At 45.7% G+C, this 24,082-nt stretch overlaps 1 protein-coding gene across 1 annotated transcript in view; it reads right to left on the bottom strand.

Moving 5' to 3' along the window:
* Window positions 1-24,082, bottom strand: part of Tmcc3 (transmembrane and coiled-coil domain family 3) — a 251,773-nt gene that overhangs the window by 128,756 nt on the left and 98,935 nt on the right. The gene's annotated exons all lie outside the window — the stretch shown is intronic.

Here is a 24,082-nt window from a genome sequence, read left to right as displayed (position 1 = left end):
TGAAATTTAATCCTAAACAGGACAATTTCTTGAGGGAATGACTTACACATAAGGACTCTCTCCTGTGAAGGGGACCAACTCCCTCTACATCAGGCATCAGAAAGCTCCCTGCTCCTTTTTTGGCCTTTCTATGATCTAAGTTCATAGTGCTCCCCCGCCACCTCTGCCATGTGAAGATGCTGTAAGAAAGGTCTAGACCTCCATCAGCCAATAACTTGATCTTAGACCTCCAGTCCCCAGAACAATAAGAGACATGTTTCTACTAACGAACTAGCTCAGCTAAGGTACTGGCCACAGCAGCCTACATGGAGCAAGGTAATGGGCCCCAATGTCGTAATGTATCTGTTAGAAATGTCAACGTGAATCACAGCCAGGGAAGTGGACAGTGAACAGTAATTAACCCTCCATGGTTTTCTTTAAATTGGAAGCCACTGACACGGTTTGAAAGAGCCAACAGATTTCTTAGTAATAATTCCATAATGAACACAGACTTTAGAGTGACTACCTATGTTTAAGCCCGCTGTCTAGCTCTATGATTTTTGAGCCAATAATTTAACCTCTCTGTGCTTTGATTTCCATCTAGAAAAGAAAACAAACATATATCCAATAAGCTCATTGAGAATAATAAATGGAGTAATTCATAAAAGCTTTCAGAGTCATGGCAATTAATGATGTGGCTCCCATCACCACGGATCTATACACAAGCATACCCAGTTAACAAATGCTTACTAAGCTGAACATAAATCCATCCTTCTTCAACTCCCAGCCTCCATTTCCACCAGCACAGCACTGTAAAAACTGATCTCCTTGCATTCCTGGATCCCACACATCCTGATAAAAAGCCAAGCATGGGACTGATGCAGCAAAAGTATTAGGTAAGAGGGTGAAATAATAATGGCAATGTTTTAAACCGCTTTGAAGATAAGGCACGGAATGTTTGGTATTTATTGTGTTCCTTAAGGGTTAAAAGGGGATTCTAAACTTAGATTGCTTTTCTTTTTTCCCATGTGGATAAAAAGGAAATGACCAGGAATAGACATTGAAAGATTCATGGAAATTAAATCATGTCAGTTTCCCATCATGAAAAGAGAAAGCGCCACCTTGGAGAGAAGGCTGGTCATACTCGTTCATCCCACCTAAAACAAAGCAAAACTCCCTCACCCAGATCTTCTCTTGCTAACATGCTTTCATCACCGAGGGTTGGCTTTATATAAAGATTGCAAAAAGCAATAGGAATTCAATGCCCTTTCCATTATCACAAATGTTCAGCTCCTACACAGCATGCAAGAGAGGATGCTGAGTTTCCAGCAGGTTGAACAATTGCTCACTGAGGGGAAGGTCCTAAGGAAGAGGTCACCATCTGCCATGCGGTCTGCATGTCCCTCCAAAAACATCATGTTAAAATTTAATCCCAATTTGAAGTGTTAGGAGGTAGGGCCGCCAAGAAGAGACTGGGCCACGAGGGCCCTGGCCTCATGAATGGATAAACCTGTAGGTGGATCTGTGGGTTATTGAAGAGTTGTTACTCGGGATCAACATAGTTTCAGGGCTTTGCACAGTCCCCATCAAACAAGAAATCTCTCACCATATGTGGCCCCCTGACTGTGGACACTTCAACCTTCAGAACCATAAGACACAATTAAAAAATAATAAATCACCCAGTCTGTGATCATCAGTTATAGCAGAAACAAAACAAAACAGATCAAGAGGGACCACTAAGATGGCTCAGTCAATAAAGTATGTGACACAAAAGCACAAAGACCACAAATCAATCCCAAGCACATACATAAAACCCTAGGCGTGAGGCACACTCCTATATTGCAATGCTGGGAGTGGAGATAGGAGGGTCCCAGGGGTCTTTCTAGCCAGCCACTTTAGCCAATAGCTCCAGGTTCAGTGAGAAAACCTGTCTCAAAATTAAGACAGAGGGGGCTGGAGAGATGGCTCTGTGGTTAAGAGCTCTCACTATCTGTTCTTCCAGAGGTCCTGAGTTCAGTTCCCAGCAACCACATGGTGGCTTCCAACCATTTATACCAGGATCTGATGCTCTCTTTTGGTGTGTAGGTGTATACGCAGATAGAGTACTCATGTACATAAAAATAAATAAGTCTTCAGAAAAAGTAAAAAAAAAAAAATGGGACAGTGAGTGATAGGGTTAGATGCGGACACTGAGCTCTAGTTTCTGCATATGTACCACACTCATATGTGAATGCAGATGTGCACACACATGCATGCGTGTGCACAGCCCTTACACACACACACACACACACACACACACACACACACACACACACACAGAGGACCAAGAGTAGATGCTTCAGACAGGCAGATCCTCATAGGCTGAGGAAGAACTGTCCTCAGAGGAGCAGGAAATACAAGACTGACTCAGAATTAACGATCTGGCTGAAAACCAGAAGGACCAGGTTTCCAGTGCAGGCATTTGGCATAAGAGCCCAAGCAGCACAGAAGCTATACTATTACAGGAGCAAGAGCAAGAGGCTCTGTTCTTTGTGGGAGGAAAAAAATCTACCAGTTGTTCCAAAATCCAATTCAAGGGAAAAACGTCTATGGTTTAAAAGCACCCTGCGCCTGTAAGAAAGCTACAGGCAATGCCAACAGTGCATCCATTTAGCTAATCCAAGCCTTCTCACTGCCCAGATGCTCTCTGTAATCTATACAGATTCTTTTTTCTAGAAGCGTTTATCAAATTTTTCATCACAGCTCCACAGGGAAGGTAAGGGGTAGCCTTTAATTCACATTTATATTTATTTTTACAATAGTGTTTTCTATAGTTCTGGGAGTTGAATAGTCCACAGTGGTTGCTTATGTTCAGCAGTTATCAATCAGAACCGATTTTATTACATCTTCACAATCACTCCCTTTCTCCATTACTCTGCACCGAATCAGAGATGGCATAACCTGATGCCCATTTTCCGTATTAGCTACTTGTTTCATTGCTGCAACAAAATGCCTGGGGAAGGCAACTTGAAGAAGGGAAGTTTGCTTTTGGCTGACAGTTCCAAGGTATGGTCTCTCGTAGTGGGGCGGGTTATGGTAGGAGCTGGAGGGGACTGCTTACATTCCACTGACACAGTCATGCTGCTGCTCAGCCCTGTTTCTCCTTTTCATTCAGTCCACGAAGCCAGGCTATGGGATGGTGTCACCCACACTGAGGGGGACAGCTCACTGACTTAATCTAGAAGCTCCCTGACAGGAATGCCCAGTGGTTCTAGAGCCTGCTGAGTCAACAGTAAAGAGTAACAATAGTCAATACAAGTATGTCTTGCTAAAAGATTAGGACAGCCAGGTGGTAGTGGACACCTATATCTGAGCACTCGGGTGGCAGGGGCAGGTGGATCTCTGTGAGTACAAGGCCAGCCTGGTCTACAGAGTGAGTGCCAGGACAGCCAGGGCTACACAGAGAAACCCTGTCTTCAAAAACAAAACAAACAACAAAACAAAATAAAACAACAAAAGGATTAGGACAGTTTTAAAACATGAAAATACCACTATTATTTAAAAAAAAAAACTGGGCTTTAATATTTCTAAGATAGCTTAAATTTCCAAGTTGCTCAGCTTTTCTCTCTCTCTCTCTCTCTCTCTCTCTCTCTCTCTCTCTCTCTCTCCAAGCTGAATTTGGATGAGTTTGCATGAGTAAAGAACAATTTGTAAATTGGGCAGCACCCAGAACCAAAACGGTCCAGGGAACTCTGCCCCACAGGACAGGGCCGGGAAACAATTACAGACAGAGAGCAGAAAGAAGTCCAGAAATTCTCCACTGCCTGGAGCCTGGCATGCTGTGTGGGCATGGCCTGATCAGCCGATAGCCTGTCACTGGCTGAGGCTTCGCTGGTGTGGTGAGGCCAATCTATTTGTTACTAAATATACTCCAACATTTGACCTTCCAGCTGTTTACCTGCTAAGCTGGGCTGTTGCCCTGTAAGCAGGGGTTCCGTTTATAGAAACTAACCCAGTCCAGGGTCAGGTTCGTTTAGTGGTTCTGTTTTACAGGTTGTTGAATCATGATTCAGGCAAGGTTCATTAACTACTAGCTGATAGGTCCTTCTTTCTTATTATGTCCTTATAATTTGTTTGTCATACTTAAAACGTTGCATATTTGTTAATTTAACATCGACTGCAGATGTATGTTTTTATTTAATAAGACACAGGAAGGCAAAGTCCCACAGCTGAGAGCAGAACATTGAGTCCTTCACTGCTCAGGATCAGCAAAGTACCGGCGGTAAAATGTGTAGTTGCCACAATGTGTAGATGCACAGCAGCTGGACAAAAGTGCATCAGTACACAAGACTATTTAAGAAGTAAGCTTACAGAAGTGGAGAAGGACCCGCAGGACAATAACGCCGATGGCAGTGCCAAGTGGCATCAGGGACATTTCACAACCCCACCTGAGGCTATGTCACCTGGGTGTGCATCTTGCCTGGTCCAGTCCTGGTTCCAAACATCTGCCTTCCTAGACTAATCAACACTGTGCTGACATGTCTACAGACTTTCCTGTTATTTTCCACTGCAAATACAACCCAAACTACGTATTACTTAGCAAATATTATTTAATAAGGATCAACTGAATCACATAAACTCACCACCCAGAAGTAGGCACCATTCTGAATAGGAAGGAATCTTTAGTTCTGAGTCAAAGAAGTTCTAAATCAAACTATCTTGAGTAGCAAGGAAAGCTAGATATTTAGAAAACTTATAAGTGGTGTGGGCTTCAGGCAAGGCTTATCACAGGAAATGAGAGATGTCACCAAAAGGCCTTTCTCCATTTCTCTGGCTAGACTTTCTCAGTATCAAGCCTTATTGTGGGTGTGTAACAGCCATTCCCTACAGACCAGGATCACGAGTGCCTTCCTCACACCAAAGAAGGGAGCTACAGCTAGGCCCCAGCTCTTCCTGGTTGGTCCAGCTCAAGTTATCTGGCTACAAAGTGGTAGGAGGGACACACTGTATGAATGAGCTCAGCCCGTCTTCTAGTCACCGCAGCCAATGTCTCCCAAACACAGGGCTCAACAACAGTGCATCAGTTAGGGAGGTTCAAGGAGTCAGGCTAGGGAGGCAATCATGGCCGTCCTTTCTGTTTGCTCTGCTCCGAGAAGACACTGCCCTTCCTTTCTAATTTGTATAAATTTGGGGGAGAAAATGTTCTCGACTGTCCAAGCACAGGCTGGTACCTCAGGTTCGGCAAACGTCTGCCCAGTCATATATAAAATGATGTCAGAGATCTTAAAGGAAGGAAACCCAAACATAACGACCAGTCAGCCCACCTGCACTAGAAACCATCGTCTGCATTGGTACAAACGTTTGGCTCTTTTGGTTCGTTATGCAAACAAGTAGCACTCAGTTGTTCAAATATTTGCCATGTTTCCCCCGCCCCTGCTTAAGCAGAGAACCACACTACCGTATGTCAAACTTCTAGAAATAGAGAGTAGACTGGTGGTTACCAAGGCTTGGGACTGGGGTTAAGTATCTAGAAACAAAGACATGCCAGTCAAAGGGTACAAAGTCTCAGTGAGATGAGAGGAATAGACTTTAATGAGGAGTTACCTAGAACTGTGCCTGTAATTAATAGCATATATTTTAAAACCGCTTGGAGCTGGAGGGATGGCTCAGCAGTTAAGGGTGCTTTTTGATCTGGGCGTGGTGGTGCACACCTTTAATCCCAGCACCTGGGAGGCAGATCTCTTTGAGTCTGAGGCCAACACAGTTTACAGGGTAAGTTCCAGGATAGCCATAGCCACATAGTGGGAAATTTGTATCCTAAAACAAAAACAAAACAAACCAATAACAACAAAAGAGTGCTTGTTGCTCTTCCAGAGACCTGAGTTTGATTCCTAGCACCAACAGGGTGGCTCAGAACCATCTGTAACTCCAGTTCTGGGGTGTCCAACACCCTCTTCTATGTGGGCATCAGGCTCACACACGGCACGCAGGCAAAACCCCCACAAACATGAACACGATTTTAAAAGAATAGCTTTTAAATATTCCCCAGAAAAGATATTTTAAATATTCCCTCACAAAAGGTGAGTTAATGGGCACATTGCTTACCCTGATGTAATCATTTCACCAGGCGGCCATACAATCAAAACACCCTATCCAATTAATATACACAATTATTAACTATCAATTCAAATGTTAGAAAAGGAATCCTAACAACGCTAGTTTCTTAACATTTATTCAAAAATCCTACAGTTCACAGTACTTTAATCCACTTCAAGCTGGTTGGGCTCGCTACCACCTGATCTGATTTCGCACGAGGCCCCGAGTTGGTTGTGCAGGTGCATGTTCCACACATGTTAAGATGGCTTCTGTTCTGCTCAGCAATCCAGCTTGCTCTGGGCATGGTAGCCCCAGTCCTGCTGCATGGAGAGCACGGGTTCTGCTCCTTATGTCCTGTTCAGCTGTCACTGAGAGCCCTTCGGGGACCAAAGCCTCACGTGATAGCACACCGGCACTGGGGAAACAGGCAGGAGGGTCTGGAGCAAGACCAAGAACCTGTCCCCAAACCAAACCAGAACAAAGCAAAAAACCAAACCAAAACAAAACAAAAACATGCCTCTGACCTAGGGATGTCTGCCAGTAGTTCAGAAGCTGCTGAATGTGTTTTTCAACTTGTTTCGACCTTTCAGCTTAAAACGGAAAGAATGTTTTTCAAGACTCATCTCCAGGCCTGGAGAGTTGGCTCAGTGGCAAAGAACACTCAGTGCTCCTTCAGAGGATCTGGCTTCAAGTCCCAACCCCACATGGGGGATCGTAACCACCTGGAACCCCAGGACCTGGTAATCTGATTTCCTCTTCTCACCTCCGCATGCATGTATAGCCTTGGCTGTCCTGGATTCACTTTTTAGCCTAGGCTGGCCTCAAAGTCACAGAGATGCACCTTCCTCTGCCTCCCGAGTGCTGGGATTACAGGTGTGAGCCACCATGCCTGGAAAAACACATCTTTTTGCTGCTTTGTTCTACTGCATGAGCTTGAATTGTCTTGGGTTGTTTCCTTCTTACAGAGTGATCATTCATGGCAGCTGCCTCGATCCTGTAATCTTCTCCAGCACACAGAAATAATTGGAAGTTGTTGGTTAGTTTTAACACTTCCATTCTAGTCCGAAGACTTGGGAAGATGTCTCCTCTGTGCACAGAGGGCAACGCTGTCAGTGAGCCAGGATTGGCAGTGAGCTCAGCATGCCCACCCTTTCCTCAAGTACATGGCTCTTCTGAAGCAAAAGCACAGGGTTAGAGGTGGTGTCTGTGGGCATTCATAGCTGTCCCCTCTGTTGGCTTATCCCAGGCACATAGGTGGCTATCCATCTCCGCCGTCTACAGCTGCTCTCAGCTGTCTCCGGTCAAGTGGACACCTGTGGATTTTGTCAGGCTTCGGGACGATGACTCCAGGACTGATGATGCAGTCAGACAGCGCCTGAGGCTTGCGGCAGGCCGGAATCATCTGGGAGGCTCTAAGAGCTGCGGAGGTTCTGTGAGTACATTTTTAAATACTCTTAATTTCTTTTAAGTTTATTAAGTGATTCATTTAGTGTCACGAGGTCGAGGTTCCAAGAGGGTGCAGCACAGGGTGTTCCTTCTAAAGGCGAAACACATTCTGCAACTCCTCTGTGGCTATCAACAGCCAATTCGCCGCCTGCAGCACAGGACCTACCCCACAGTCCCGGGGACATGCTCAGCACACAGCAAGCCACAGTCCATCCTCTCGACAACCCCGTGAAGCCGGTACATTTATTATCTTCACTGGAGAGATGCAAAAACTGAATCTCAAAAATGTCCGGTAACCCATCCAGGCAAATCCAAGAAAGGGGGGGTGGGGAGTCCTGGCAGAACTCAAAGAAGCACCCTAGGCCCTAGTAAATGTTTCACCACGCAACCATTCGTTGCTCTGGTAATCGTGTTGAGACAGACTTGGAGATCCCTGTTTAGGCTCGCCTTGCTCCTCACTCCTCGGGAGGCACTGAGCCCGGCCTGGCCCCGTTGCCTGGTTCCCAGAAGCCCCTGGCTATTGATTTTGGTAATTTCTTATCTTCAAGTGTCTCTGTGAAGATGGCCTGGCTGCTCAAAAGCTAGCCACAAGTCGTTCCCTAGTGGGTATCCCCTTGCCCACTGACCTCCTACCCCCGTGGCCCTGCCGCTCTTTTCCAGCTAGCCACAGATGGTCCAGTGGTTACTCCCGGCTATCTGTGAGCCTGCCACTGAGCCATACAAACTTCTGCAAAGCTGTTTGTCTCTCATCATGCCTAGTTAGGGCTCTGACTGTTCTTTTGAACCTGTATGCTGGAGTGTACCATTGCTCCTGCTAAGCCTAGCTTTGTTAGTTTGGTCCACCAGCCGGGGACTCCCACAGAACCTGAGACCAAGCTGCCAAAGGTTTTTATTGTTTACTTTTCTGAGACTGGTTCTTACTCTATACCCCAGGACAGCTTGGAACTCACTATGTAGCCCCGGGTGACCTTGAACTAACAGCAATTCCCTGCCTCAGCCTTATGGGTATTGGGATCATAGGCACGAGCCACCACCCCTTGTCATCTGTCTTAATCAGGTATCTTTTCCGAGACTTCTACAATATCTGAACATCCATTAGAATGTTTTCATCCAAGTCACTAATGATATTTTCCACTATAGATTTTATTCGGTTTGGCCTCACGCCAACAGCATTGACATTCTCTAGCAGAGTCCATTCGTTGGGCTGTCTCCCACTCACTGCCCAACATTGTTTTCAATAACATTGTAAATAAGGCGTTTTATGAGCTCTTGGTTGAAATTAAGATTCAGTAGCTATGTTGTTTCCTGAGCTAGGCTGCCATAATGAACATTCTCCGGGAATGCTGACCAGCTTTTACCAATTGCTTCATTCTTTTCTAATTGCCACACTGAACTGAGAATCCATTATAAACTATAAAGGAAATGTCAAAGACAAACTGTAAAAGCATCCCCCCTTTCTGACACAATTTCTAGTCTCCTCAGCATCTCTGATCTTGTAATAGTTGCTAGAACAGTCATCTGGGATGTGAACAGACTGAGGTTTCCTACCTACTCAGGGCTTTGGTGTCATTTTTTTTCCTTGAAAATTTTATTGAGATAATTGAAGCTTTATAATCAGTTATGAGAAGTGATGCAGAACTATTTCTTGTGCTCTTTACCCATTTTCCTCCAGTGGTTTCAGAACTGTATCTGGATGTTGACACTGGTATACCCATCATGCTCAGTTTCCTGTTTTACTTACACTGATGAGAATAACCACACACAAACACTGACACACACAGACAGGCAGACATATACATATGTATAATCTATGTGTGTGTTTACATATGTATATAAACATACATACATACATACAGAGATACATGTATGTATGTATGTATATAATATAGATAGAGTTTTGCTATATAACCCTGGCTGTCCTGGAACTCACCATGTAGACCAGGCTAGTCTCACACTCACAGAGACCTGCCTACCTTTACCTCCTGAGTGCTTGGATTAAGGACGTGCACCACCTTGCCAGGCCAGGCCTTATCACACTGTAGAACTGTGCCCCCAGTTAAGACACAGAAGCCTGACTCCACAAGGACCACTCTGGTTGCCTCTTCATTAATCCCTTTAATATTAGCTGGGCACAGCGGTATAGACTTGTAATCCAAGAGGCAGAGGCAGGTGGATAAGGCCATCCTGAGCTATAAAGCAGGACCCCGTCTTAACAAAACAGAACAAAATGGAACAGGACATAACAGATCAACAGAAAACCAAAAAGCAAAGGAATGGACATGGTTAGTTCTGCTGTTTTGGCTCTGACATCAATTGCCATAAACCAAAGAGGCAGGAAACTAGGGGCTGAGAGGCTACACCGCCCTTGGACTATTTGTTGGCCTTTCAGGCAATTCCTTAAACTACACGAACTATGTTTCAAACACTATTATTTTCCCCCTAGACTAAAAAGAGCTTCCTTTTCATTAGATTTCTCCATTTTTATATTCCCATCTACTATCTTTTTGGATCATAGCTAAATAAAAGGGTGAAAAGGGTTTTTTTTCTTCCAAATTTATAGCAAAGATAGTTTTCTCTTAATTACATGTATTTATAGGACACAGTTCTAGTTCACAAGACATGAGTATTAACTACAATTTGTACCTACTTGACTGTATTAAAACACTATTCCTTGGAGTAGACTAGACTAGTTGAACAAGATGACATTCTATACTGCTTCAGGGGCTGAAGTGGCTCCTTGCTTGCCCTTCTAATAGCCACACATTGCTCATGACTGCTCCAAGTCAAGGACTGACTTTGTTAGAGGGCAGACAGTGAGTGCAGCCCTTGTGGATCAACCTGTATCTCTGCCACAACTTTTCAGCATTGCCACAACTTAATGATGGAGCTGATTGTGTCAGAGGGCTTTATTCAAACGGGCATTTAGATATAGTCTGAAAAATTTGGGTCTGAGCCAATCATGGTAAGTCCAGTTCCTCAAATGGTTGACAAACGGGTGTGAGATACCGTCTCAGTGGATGGCATATGACCCAATCCCACTGGATGGCATGTGGCCCAGTCCCAGTGGATGTCATGTGGCCCAGTCCCAATGGATGGCCCAGTCCAGTGGATATGACCAGGATACCCATCCTGGTGTATGGTCTGTGAGCCAAATCTCTGGGAGGGCTTGCCAGAAACACAATCTCCCTAAGGCATCCCTCTGGATGTGGTAGCTGGAACTGCTGTGGTCATTTTGCTCTGATCTACAGGTGGATCCCCCAAGCACAGGAGGGCAGAGCAGCAGGAACCAGAGACTGCAGAAGCTTCTCCACTGGAGCCTGTTACACTACTTAGGCAAAACAAACAAAATAGGTTCCTTAAGGCAATGATTTAGCCAAAAGGCACCTTAATTACGGCACCACCGTCCCTGCTTCAATACGTACCAATGCTCTTCACAGAGAACAGATATCTCGTAAACAGCATTTGCATGGCTGGCCAGCAACCTGGCTGCAAACTCCCTCAAATTATAATTCTTCTCCCAGTGCCTCTTAAAATATCCCTCCCCCACTTTTTTCTCCCTCAAAAAATATTAAATAAGAAATACCAGGGAGAGAAAAAATAACAGCAAACCTATACTTATTTAATGTGATGGAAAGCAAGATTGATAATTTTTCATTTCCCCCTAAATTAATGTGTTTTGTCTGCTCCACTCCCTGCAGTTTTCCTCCTCTTGCTTGGAGCCTCTCCCTGGCTGCCCTGGGAATGCATGCAAATGCAAATGCGTGTAGACTCATCAGTCTTATTAGGCGCAGTTCCAACTGGCCACCCCACATGAACACAATTAAAAGTTAAACATCAATTAAAATTCACGGAATCCATTTAGCTTTCTGAAAAAGCACTAAATAACTCAACACATTTGGGGCGCAAATTAATCTCCATCGTTTTTTCTAGCACCCTTTAGTCATCAAACATTAGTAGGCCTGGTTTAGACTTTTAATTCATCCAGTCCCTGCTGAGGAGGTGACGAAAAAATAAGCTCGGGATGACGGAAAGAACGCGGCAGGGCCATGAGGGTAGCTGGCCAGGAGGTCTGTCAGTGGTGGGGGCACCAGAGCGCTCTGATTGCCATAGTTTGAGTATCAAATGTGCCCCACAGGCTTATGCCTTGTTCTTCAGCTGGCAGTGGTACTTTATGGGGTTCTAGGACCTTGAAGAGGTGGAGCCTCCGTGAAAGGAGTAGGTCTCTGAATGCCTGGTCCTGGTCTTTTCCTTGCTCTCCCGTTTCCTGTCTCCACACTCTGCCATCTCCATGATGTTCAGCCTCACCTCACACCCTGGATAATGAAGCCAGCCTTCCACAGGCCAAGAACTCTGAAAGCCCGAGCCAGAATAAATAATCCCTCTTTGTAAGCTGTTCTCAGTGGTTGGTCATGACTGTGGAAAGCTAGCGAGTACAGAGAGAGGGCGAACACGACCTGGGGAGGGGAGACGCGTGGATCATCTCTTTTCCGAGGCCTGTGCTGCTGCGTTCATCCGCCTCAAGTTTCCAAAGGCGGTTCAAATGGCGACAATACACTCCAGAGAACGTAATTTTCTTCCCAGCTCTTTTTCTTTCCCAGTCTTCTGCTTCCACGCATCCTCAGCATCTCTACAGCATCTCCCTGGTTTTATCATTTTTTTCCTGTATCTTCACACCAATCCACTATCAGAAGCCCATTCTTTTACAAGCTAACTATAGTCTTCTTGCTCCCCTGATTAAAATCTTCCACTGGCTTCCCACTGCATTTTAAAAATTATTGTTTCTGTGTAAGTGTCTGTGGTGGCCAGAGGCTGGTGTTGGGCGTCTCCCTTACCTGCTCCTCTGCACTCTCATTTGAGGCAAGGTCTCTCCCTGCATCCAAAACTTGCCCCTTTGGCTACACTGCCTTGCCAGAAGCTCCAGGCACCTGCCAGTCTTCCCCTTCAGCACCGGGGTTACAGATACACACCACCTCACTCAGCTCTTTACGTGGGAGCTGGGGATCTGAATTCGGGTCCTCATGCTAGGAAGCTCAGTACGTTATTGGCCGAGCCATCTCTCACCCTCATCCCCCAACCCCCGCTGTATTTTAGAATTAAAAAAAGACTCTGTTTCCTACTGTAAAAAAAAAAATTACCACAAGTTATCAACTGAAAACATCATAAATTTATCCTTTTACATTTCTTGGGATCAGAAATCTGAAATCAAAGTGTTCTCAGGGCTAGCTCCTTCCACATCAGTGGTTTTCAAACTTCCTAATGCTGTGACCCTTTAATCCAGTTCCTCATGTGTGGTGACACCCAACTATAAGATTATTTTTAGGACTAGAGAGATGGCTCAGTAGCTAAAAGCACTGCCTGCTCTTTCAGAGGACCCGGGTTCAATTCCCAGCACCCTCATGGCAGCTCACAACCGTCTGTAACTCTAGTTCCAATGGCTCTGACACCCTCACACCAATGCACATAAAACAAAGTTAAACTAAATAAATTAGAAAAAGATGTTTAAAGATTATTTTCATTGCTACCTCATAACTGTCAATTTGCTACTGTTATGAATTGTAATGTAAATATCTATGCTTTCTGGTGGTCTTAGGCAACCCCTGTGAAAGCATTGTTCAACCCCCAAAGGGGTCACGACCCACAGGTTGAGAACCTCTGCTCTGGAGGCTTCCAGGGAGAAACCATTGTCTAAGTCTCCTGGCTTCTGGAGGCTGTGTGCATCTTTGGACTCGTGGCAACTCCTCACCTCCTCTGACTCTGAGCCTCTTATAGGCCACTTGGGATGACAGGGATCGCACACATCACCTCTGCATCTCACCTCATCACAGCAGTGAGGCTCCTTTCGCTGAGTAAGGGAACAGTTTCACAGGTCCTAGGGACCTGGGGTGGGGTGGGATAGCCAGGGACTCACACAACCAAACCAGCCCCCACAATACCCCAAACACTTCCTTACTGTGACTTAGCTCAGCCTGGCAGAGTTCCCCATCTCTCCTTTCAATGGTCCCCTACTGCTATGGCAGTGTTTCTCAACCTGTGGGTCAAGGCCCCTGTGGGAGTCAGATGACCCTTTCATCAGAGTCACCTAAAAACATCAGAAAACACAGATAGTTACATTTTGATTCATAACAGTAACAAAATTAGAGTTATGAAATAGCAATGAAAATTATTTTATGGTTGGGGTCCCCACAACATGAGGAATGGCATTAAGGAGTCACATCATTGAGAAGGTTGGGGACCACTGTGCTATAGTCTCTGTCTGTTTCCACAGGCCCCAACTAATTGCACCTCATGGCCTTCGTCTGTGGTTCTTAGAACTTGAATAGCTTACATTCCTGGTCCAGGAGTGAGTACCAAGCTCCGATTCTTGCTGTCATCTGAGGTCATCCTCCATCAGAAAGTGGACTTGGGGGCAGAGTCCAATCTGTTCTGCTACTGCCTTCCTGGAACAATGACTAGCTATGGCTATTTAGTATTTGTTGGAGGAATCAACTGTCTAACAAATGCTTCTGATTTTCCCAAAGCACACCCTCACAACCCATTTGCTTTTATAATCCTTATATTTATGTAAATACTCCTTAAAGCTCATCAATATTTTCATCCCACATCAGTTCTCAGGATAACATTAAGCAAGATGAAATTCAATAAAAACAAGTATAAAGCCAACAAAATATTAAGGGGAAGGAAGGAGGTGGAATAAGGGGATAGAGCTGAGAAAATTATGGATCACGTAATTACTATGTATGAAGACTTACAGGCATTAATTACAGTTGATTCTAAACTCAGTGTAACTTTCAGTGGGATAAGGTTTCCAATGAGCAGACCCTTATGTAGGATGTTTTTAAGCAAAGAGAAAAACTGTTTCTTGGATTCTCTTTTTCTCTCTGTGTCTGTCTGTCTGTCTGACTGACTGTGTGTGTGTGTGCAGGTGCCTGTGCATGTACACATAGGAGGGGTTATGTGGTGGTTGGAATAAAAATGGCCCCCATGGGTGTCACTATTAGAAGGTGTGGCCTTGTTGGAGTAGATGTGGCTTTGTTGGAGGAAGTGTGTCACTGGAGACAGGCTTTGAGGTCTCAGATGCCCAAGCCAGGCCCACTGTGGCACCGTCTCTTCCTGCTGCCTGGGAATCCAGATGTAGAACTCTCAGCTCCTTCTCCAGCACCATGTCTGCCTTAGTTCTACCATGCTTCCTGCCATGATGACAATGGACTAAACCTCTAAACTGTAAGCCAGCCCCAATTAAATGTCTTCCTTTATAAGACTTTTTGTGGTCATGACATCTCTTCACAGCAATAAAACCCTAAGACAGTGTATATGTTACTGTACATCTGTGTGGGTGTCAAAGGCTGGCATTAGACATCTTCCTCTACCACTGTCCATCGTAGTTTTTGATAGACCAAACCAAGAGCTCACCAATGGGCTGGGGAGGCTGGCCAGTGATCTCAGGGATCTGTCCGTATCCAGTCCAGCCCCACCCCCACCCCAGGGCTGAGGTTAAGGGTGTGTGTGCTTATTCTTGGCTTTGTGTATAAGTGTTGGGACCCAAACTGAGGTGATCACACCGCACAGCAGGCACTTTGCACACAGAGCCACCTCTCCAGCCCTTGGGCGCACTCTAAAAACAGACACATGATTATTGTACATATTTCTGGGTGATTTATTCAATATCTATACACAAAGTATAATGTCAAGTCAGAGTAATTAATATTTCCTTCTCAGATACTTGTTGTTACTTTGAATATGCAGCAGCCTTTTAACTCCTCTTTGTGTGCTCTTTATGAAATACGTAGAGGCCGATTGGCAGCTCTGGGCCCGATGCTATAGAACACTGGGGCTTACTCTGCCTATCTGTATTTTGGCACCAACATCCAACCCATCTCCATCTAGTCTCCTACACCTCTCCTAATCTGTGTGGCACTTTTCAGTGTTCGCACACGAGAACAAGATGTGTTATTCTGTGTTTGGTTCATTTCACTTAACATAATGACCTCCAATTTTCTTGGATCTATGTGATTAACAAAAACATCCTGTGCTACCCAGGGCAGCCTATGAGCTCAACTCTGCAGTGAGCACTTGATGTAACACTCTCCCTTTGGTCTTCCAGGTCCTGCTATGGGGCAGGTACTGTTCCCACAGAGAACTGCAGCTGAAATAGCCTAACTTCTTATGTCTATAGAATAACCAAGAGTAACCACGAGGATTCATGATTTCAGAGCCTCAGTGTTAGACCTAGTGAAGAATCCACTCTACCAGCGTTAACTCATTGCTCTGGATACAACCAAGAGTTCCTAAGAAAGTGTCCTCTGCTCTTTAGAGGCCATGGGGTTAACACACTGAAGGACCCCGTGCTTCAGGGGACACACAAAACTCAGGGCCAGAAATGAGGCTCAGTGCCTGACCACAGAATGTGCTACTTCATTTCCGAACTGTGACCATGTCCCTACAACACGGGCTTCGTCTTTAGGCATCTAACTCTTCCTCTACTTCATGTCCAGGGAGTTACAGAGCCTTGCCAAAGTTCCTCTGCTATCTCTTTTCATCATTATTTTATTTCAAAAATACAGATACACACTCATGATAAGCTGCTCCAATACTGTAAAGGCATCTAATAAAAAGGTCTCCTTCCCATCCCATTCTAGGTGTGTTAGACCACAAACAAGTTATCAAGCACACATGGGCACATACATATTGGCATACATACACACACATACATAGAAACACACATGCACACACAGACACACAAACACATGCAGCCACACGTACACACACATAGCTACACACACCAGAGGAAAGGGAATGGTGAGGCCAGCTGTTATTTCAGATAGAGGAATATTTAGAGGCTTTTACAAGGTTTCTCAAAAATCCTAATTGGATCCCAGACGTATTCCGTGGCAACTGAAAGAACTTAAGGAATATTTATGGGAGGATGTAACAGGGCAAATCCACAGTCTGGCTACAGCAACAGAGGCTGCCGAAGCCACGGATAGGATGAGGTCACCCAAGGAGACCCAGCTGTGAGGCAGAGGGCAGAGCACCGGCCCATCTTAGGGGATGGGCAGAGGAAGCCCCGTCACCGGTGTCAGCACTCCTGCACGGAAGCAGAGGACATCCCTTTCTGACCTGCCAGGAACCTGTTTTAATCTGGAGATGTATATCCTATCGTCCTTGGTCACCTCACTCCTGTCACCTTATTCTAATATCTCATAGGTGTGCATCCTGCTACCCGATGGCATCTGCCATCCGTCTAAAGACTGAGATCTGGCAGGTTTTATATATAAGGGCCCAGGGTTTTGTTTTTTTCCCCCGTCACTGTCGACACATTTTCTTAAATTGGGGGTATTCAGCCACTTGCAGACAGGCTGTGTCTGAGCAGCCTAGCAAGCAGAGGACTCAAATGAGCATATGCTCTTCGCTTTGCAGGCTTGTGCATCTGCCCAGAGAGGAGCTGGTCCACTCAGCCTTGGACCTAAAGGGAAACATGGAGGGGCACGACGCAGCAGTCCTAACTGACTCATAGACACACAAGAGAGAAACAAAGGCTTGTTGTCCACTGGGTGCCACTGAGGCCTGGAACTGTCATATAGCATGTGATCCTATAATTTATGCTCAAGTATTCAACAAAGAGTTTGAATATCTAATAAATCTCTATCAGTCTGACACATGGCTATATATGTTGACCAATGCCTCAAGTAAGACACAAGAAGTCACCTGCTGGCCCTTTTAATTCCATCTCTACCATTTTCCCAGAAGCAAATGCTGATGGACGGGTCTCCTGGCAGCTTAGGCTCCACAACATATGTTTCCAGGTTGTAGATTACCAGGAATTGGCCAAATCCAGCCAACTGCCTGTTTTCATATAATCTATGATCCAAGAATGATTTTTTTCAAATTATTAAATGATTGAAAGAAGAAGAGTAACATTCTACAACATATGAAAATTACATGAAATTCAAATTTCAGTGCCTACAATGGAGTTTTATTGGCACGAAGTTTCCCCCACTTATTTATATATTGTGTATGGCCACTTTCATCCTGCAGCTGCTGGGATGAATGGCCACACCTGAGACTACATGTCCACAAAGGCTATAAAGCACGTATGTCTTGCCAATTGCTATGGTTTGGATAAGCGTATCCTCAAGGCTTGTGTGTTGAAGCTTTGGCCCCAGCTTCTGGCACTATTGAAAAGTAGTGACTCCTTTAAGAGGTAGAATCCAAGCTGGAAATGTTTGGGGTCATATAAGGCATGCCCTTGAGAGGAATACCTACCCCACCTCTTCCTCTTGGCTCTCTATATCCCTTGAAGGGAGCAGCTGGTTGCCCAGGTATTCCTGCCCTGAAGTTCTTTTGTCTTACTAAATCCAGCAAGCCTGACCCTCCGTGGGCTGAAACGCATAAAGCCATCAGTTATAGAAGCCTTTCCTGTTTTTACGTTGAGTTCCTCAGGTGTTACTGTAGTGGGAAATCAACACAGCCGTTCTAGGAAAATTTCACTGAGCCTTGACAAAGAAACCGGCCTGTATCCACCAGACAGTTACAAAATGCTGGCGTCAAGACTGGGAAACGGGTGTGAGGCTATTCTGACCACATTTCTGTGAGGCATTCACACCATTCATCAGAACCACAGAAAGTTAAAATCTTGTCAAACATGGGAGTAGAAAGCAAGAGCCCCTCACACCCTCTCAGGAAAAACACAACCCTAGAAAGCTGACAGTCAAAAACAACAAACATAAGAAAATTAAAGGTAAGTTACTACTCACATTTATGGCTATCGTGCCATAATGTTCATGAAGCTGGCATCACTAAGAACTGTCATCACCGAACAGAACTACCAAGCTGTGAGTAGAAATGGGGAATAAGGGCTTGGGTAAGGGGGGAAGGGCCAGGAGAATGACAGGGACCCACCTGTGAAATGCAGGCAGTCAGGGCTCCCACTGGTCATGGCATTCACAGGCCAGTTCAAGTCTCCAGGGGCACATCAGGCATCCCCGGAAGAAAGAGACATTCCCTTGGGTACGACCAGGCAGTGCCACTACCCCATGCTCTTTCAGCTTGCCGGGTGGAGGTAAAAATAGCCCCATGACAGTTGGGTCTCATTTTAGAAGGCAAAGTATGTCCTGCTTGTTGGTCAGCAAAGCGCCATGCTGTTGGAGGCCACTGGTAGCATTTATACTATGTTTTAGTAATAATGTCATTTGGAGACAACCTTGAAAGAAAAAAACAACTTTCTTTCACTAAACCCAATTCTGAGCCTGTTTCTGCGAGTGCAGCCCAGCCAGCTCCGCCTGCCTTAACGGAAATCCCCTTCGCACAGGCTGATTTCTTCTCTAATTAAAAGCACACCAGAACGACAGAGGTTGGAGGGCAACAGAGCTGAGAATCCGCAGGGCTTGTCGAGACTGACAAACAGCAGCCAAGGCTGAGCTTCTTCGGGGTCACCATAGAAAACTCAAGGGCCCTGTTCTCCACAGGCCAGCCATCACTTCAAAGAGCACTGAATCATTAGGCAGCTGTCCACGTCTCAGGGAGTTGTTGTTCCTGTCCCTGGTGTGTGCGTGGGCCCCTCATGACTGACCTGGATCCTTTCTCCAGCAACATACATGTGTACATCCCAAGAAATGGGTCTCCTGGGCCCCTAGTGCAAGGCCAGGGATCCCAAAGAAAGAAACATTCCTAGTGTATGGGTCAACAGTGAAGAGGCTCTAAAATGGGGCAGGAGCACACAAATAGTTTACTTTTTCCTTCTTCCAGTTTCACCAGTATGCTCACACTTGGCTGACCAGTTAGGCCTACCCTCCCTCTGTGGCATATGAATAGTTGACCAAGTTTTAAAATTATAATTTAGATTGTCCAAGAGAAAGAATGCAAATATTTGAGAGGATACCAATAAGTTGGTATTGTAATACTCTGTGCATGTGTGTATGTGCCTGTGTGTGCCTGTGTGTGTGTGTGTGTGTGTGTGTGTGTGTGTGTGTGTGTTGTCTGGTCATGTGGGTCTTCCCCCGAGAGATAAAGCATGTGCACTGTTTGCATCTTCCATGTCTTGGCTTACCTGCTTGCAATGATTTCAACCAGATAATAGCCTACCTGGATGTCTCTGGGCAACCTCCCTAAAGAAGAAGATCAGTCAACCTCACTAACCATCTCATTTGCAGGACCACGGTCATGGTGAAGCCAGTTGCTCCCACGGAAGCCATTCCAGCAGTTTTGGAACGTTCTGATCCCTTCTTATCTCCAAGGACTGATCTGCTTCTTATCGCTAAGCTTCAGTAAACTGCATCTCACTGTGGGGGCCTAGCGGGGATTACTATCTGTCATAGAGCTTTTATCTTCCCACCTTCCCAGACACAGAGAGGAGAGCTCAAAATGTGACAGAATTACGAACCAAGAGGAAAGGATCCCCAAGGGGTGAGTCCCTGTCTCCAAGCAGTAAGAACATCCTACGCAAAATGCAAAACACAAATCTCAGGCTTCCCTGAAATTTCTCCTTCTTTTTCCTGGCTGAAAATATGAAAATGATAGATAAAGTATCTGCTAACTGCCAGGTCTGACCATCAGAGAAAATCGAATGGGAAAAGAAAATGAAAATCTAATCATGAAATACAGCCACAGGAGACACACACACACACACACACACGTTCATGCATGCACACAGATGTACATGCACACATAAAAACACACATGCATGCACACACTCACCTACATGGGCGGGGGAGAGGAAAAAACAGGTTGCCACCCTTCCTGAGTCTTCTGAAACAGACACATGGTTGTTTTGGGGTCCAGTTCTAGACAACACAGGAATTCCTGGAAGTTCAGCTAACGAGAGAACAATTTTATTTCCCTGGGGTCATCTAACCCTGGCTCTACTTCTAGGCACGTGTGTATATACGGAGAGCCACAAATAATCCTGCTGACCTGTGGAAGAACCGTTTGCTCAGCTGACCAGCCCTCCAGTTTATTTTCCCAGGTCTGATTGCTTTTCCAGTCACCCTGGAGAAAAACAGAATAACTGGCACGATAAAACAGAAGACTTTTTACTGGACAGTGCCAACTGGCCCAAATCACCTCCAAAAACCTTTTCTTAATGTGCATCCTTTAACAAAATTTTAACACCTTTTCAGTTCCCTAAGCATAAATCCTCCAGGTTCCCTAAGCTGGCTTATGAACAGGATGGACCATATACTTTAATAGCCCAAACAAGTACATGTTTGAGAAGAAAGATGGTGCTACAAATTATGCCGTGACAACATCCATAAGCCAGAGCTCTGGAAAGACCAGGCTGCAGGCTGCTCCCTGAGGGCCAGCTTAGGCTGAGATCCCTACTCCTCACGCCATGATTTCCTGGCCCTCTCCTCTAGCCCCACATTCATTCTTCGGATAGTCTCCTGACCCTCCAGCCTCCACAGAGCGCTCATCACACCTGCAGGGTCTCCTTGCGTGGCTTCTGCTTCCATCTCTGTAGATGGAACGTGTGCAACGCTGTACCCAGTGAATAAACACAAGGCCTGGTTCACTCGCGGCCAGGCAAGCCCTCAGACAGCTGTGCTGGTCAGGTGTGAGGAGAGGCATTGGGTTCATCAGCTTCAGCAGCGCTTTCTGATGCTCTCCTGAAGGCTTCTTTCTGCCTCTCTAATGCTGCAGTGAGCAAACCCTCCGTCCTGAGTGCGCCCCAGGATCCTGGAGGCCTCTGACCTAGGTCTGCCACACGGGGCTAATGTTAGTTCCCTCAGTGCTCAGAGAGTGCTGTCTGTAATGCAGTTATCCAGGTAAGGCACACAGGGACAGCGAGTCGAGTGAGGAGGGTACTGGATACACAATACACACTCACGCAAGGACCAGGCCCCAAACCCTCCTCAGAAACCTCGGGCTCAGATACAGCAGACTTCAGAATTCTTTCTCTGAAAGGTGCAGTGTTATGTAATGCTGCCCAGGGCCAGGCTGGCATAACACACTAACATTTCTTCAGTAAGAATGTGTGAATGCTCACACCTAGGGATTAAATAAAGCTTGAAAGCATCCCACATCCCTCTGGGTCAGGCTCTCCAAGCCCTTTACCTCAAATCAGGTGAAAAATCTACCAGCGTGAAGAAGAAACTTGGGCTTTAGAGAGCCTCTGGATTTTAAAATTGCAGAAAAGTGATCTTCCGTAGATTTATAACAGTGGACATTTCATAAGCACGATGTTCCAGGCACGGCTCCACGGCCACAGTCCACCACGCAGAGCGCAATGCATACCCTGGGTCTGCCACGCTCATACACGCTCCTGTGACATAGTTAACGTGAGATATCCCAATCCTCAAAACAACTCCACAAGGCCTCACTGTTGTCTCTCTGTAAGGAAACGAGGCACAGCGTGTTCAATGACCACACGGAGAGGAGACACAGAGCTTAAAGCCAGTTCCTGAGTAGATGAAGTGTGAAGTCGCGTGCTACCCGGAGACGGGACGGTAGGTGCAGCTGGACACACATGCCTGCTGAGGTGGCCTGCTCGACTCCTGCGGAACTGCCTGTCTCGGTGCCCCCTTCCCAGCACTGCGTGTGCACAGCCTCAGTGTTGACTGAATGCTAAGGTGTGGACTTCCTTCCCAGTCACAGGGAGCCAGGAGAGGGCCAGGTTCAGACCAAGATCACGGCCACAACCTCTGGGGAGCTGGGACCAGGAACTCAGTCATTCTCTTCCAGGGTGCCTGGACTGTGAACGTGGTCCAGGGGAGATCACAGGACAGCCACACGGAGCCTATGTGTTGAGACACAGCCAGGTAGCCTGATGTCTGAGTTTTCTCTTTAACACATGCCGGAACATCCTGCAGCTAACACGATGCAGTACCACAGCATGAGATATTGGGTAGTTACAATCTAACCAGTGGTCACTGTGTACCTGCTGTTGGCTGGGCACTCTAGTAAACGGATACCAGTCCGGGCAGACACCAGTCACTTCCTTCCAGCACACACAGCTGCAGTAAGGCACAGACTCGAAACAGTGAGTGCCGCCACCCAAGGACCAGGAGGGCAGCAGAGAGAGAGTACGGCACACTGGGCCTCAGCCCATTAGTGACTGGGACTGAAGTGGAACGAAAATTTTACGTGAGCTGCTTGAGTTTAAGTCCAACAAGTTTGTATCAAAAAAATACTGAAATACTGTGAAGAGCCCCAATATAAGCACTAAAGATAAGAATGGGGTTTCCACTTTGGAAATCAATCTGGCACTTTCTCAGACAACTCGGAATAGCGCTTCCTCAAGATCCAGCTATCCCACTCCTAGGCATATATCCAAAAGACGTTCAAGTACACAAGGACATTTGCTCAACCATGTTTGGAGCAGCTTTATTCGTAAAATAGCCAGAACCTGGAAACAACCCAGATGTCCCTCAGTTGAGGAATGGATACAGAAATTGTGGTACTTTTACACAATGGAATACTACTCAGCAATTAAAAACAAGGAAATCATGAAATTTGCATGCAAATGGTGGGATCTAGAAAAGATTATCCTGAGTGAGGTATCCCAGAAGCAGAAGGACACACATGGTATATACTCACTTATAAGTGGGTACTAGACCTATAAGATAGGATAAACATACTAAAATCTGCGCACCTAAAGAAGATAAACAAGAAAGAGGACCCAGGGTAGGATGATCAATCCTCACTTAGAAAGACAAAAGGGATGGACATTGGATATAGGAGAAAACAAGTAACAGGACAGGAGCCTATCACAGAGGGCCTCTGAAAGACTCTACTTAGCAATGTATCAAAGCAGATGCTGAGACTCATAATCAAACCTTGGGCAGAGTGCAGGCAATCTTATGAAAGAAGGGGAAGTTAATATGACCTGAAGAGGACAGGAACTCCACAAGAACCAAATATATCTGGGCACAGGGGTCTTTTATGAGACTGTTTCTCTAACCAAGGACCATGCATGGATATAATCTAGAAGCCCTGCTCGGATGTAACCCATGGTAGCTCAGTATCCAAGTGGGTTTCCCTATTAAGGGGAACAGGGACTATTTCTGACATGAACTCAATGCTGGTTCTTTGACCTTCCCCTTCTCCCCAAAGAAGGAACAGCCTTGCTAGGCCACAGAGGAGGACATTGCAGCCAGTCCTGAAGAAACCTGATAAGCTAGGGTCAGATGGAAGGGGAGGAGGTCCTCCCCTATCAGTGGACTTGGAAAGGGGCAGGGCGGAGATGAGGAAAGGAGGGTGGGACTGGGAGGGAATGAGGGAGCGGGCTACAGCTGGAATACAAAATTAATAAACTGTAACTAATATTAAAAAATAAAAATTTAATTAAAAAATGAAATAATAATAATAAAGAATAATAATAATAAAGTCATTCTTATACACGTTCACCCATGTGAACATGGCCACCCAGGCTCATGATTGTGACTAACAGAAGAGAGACACAATTAGCATACATATATTGTAAGTGTCTGCTTAAACTGCTCAAGAGTGGAAAAATTAATAGAAGAGGGTGTTTTTTCAGAATATGATCCCATCAATATCTTGCCCTCCTGCGCAAAGTCAAGGTTATCCACTGAAGGCTGCCTTTGGCAGAAAGTGCTCTGCAAAAGATCAGCAGCGAGCATTTGAA

This window comes from Psammomys obesus, unplaced genomic scaffold (assembly GCF_907164565.1).
Source record: "Psammomys obesus unplaced genomic scaffold, mPsaObe1.curated_primary_1811, whole genome shotgun sequence".
Taxonomy (NCBI): Eukaryota; Metazoa; Chordata; class Mammalia; order Rodentia; family Muridae; genus Psammomys; species Psammomys obesus.
Note: the sequence above shows the minus strand (reverse complement) of the source record. Positions and strands in the feature narration are given on the sequence as shown.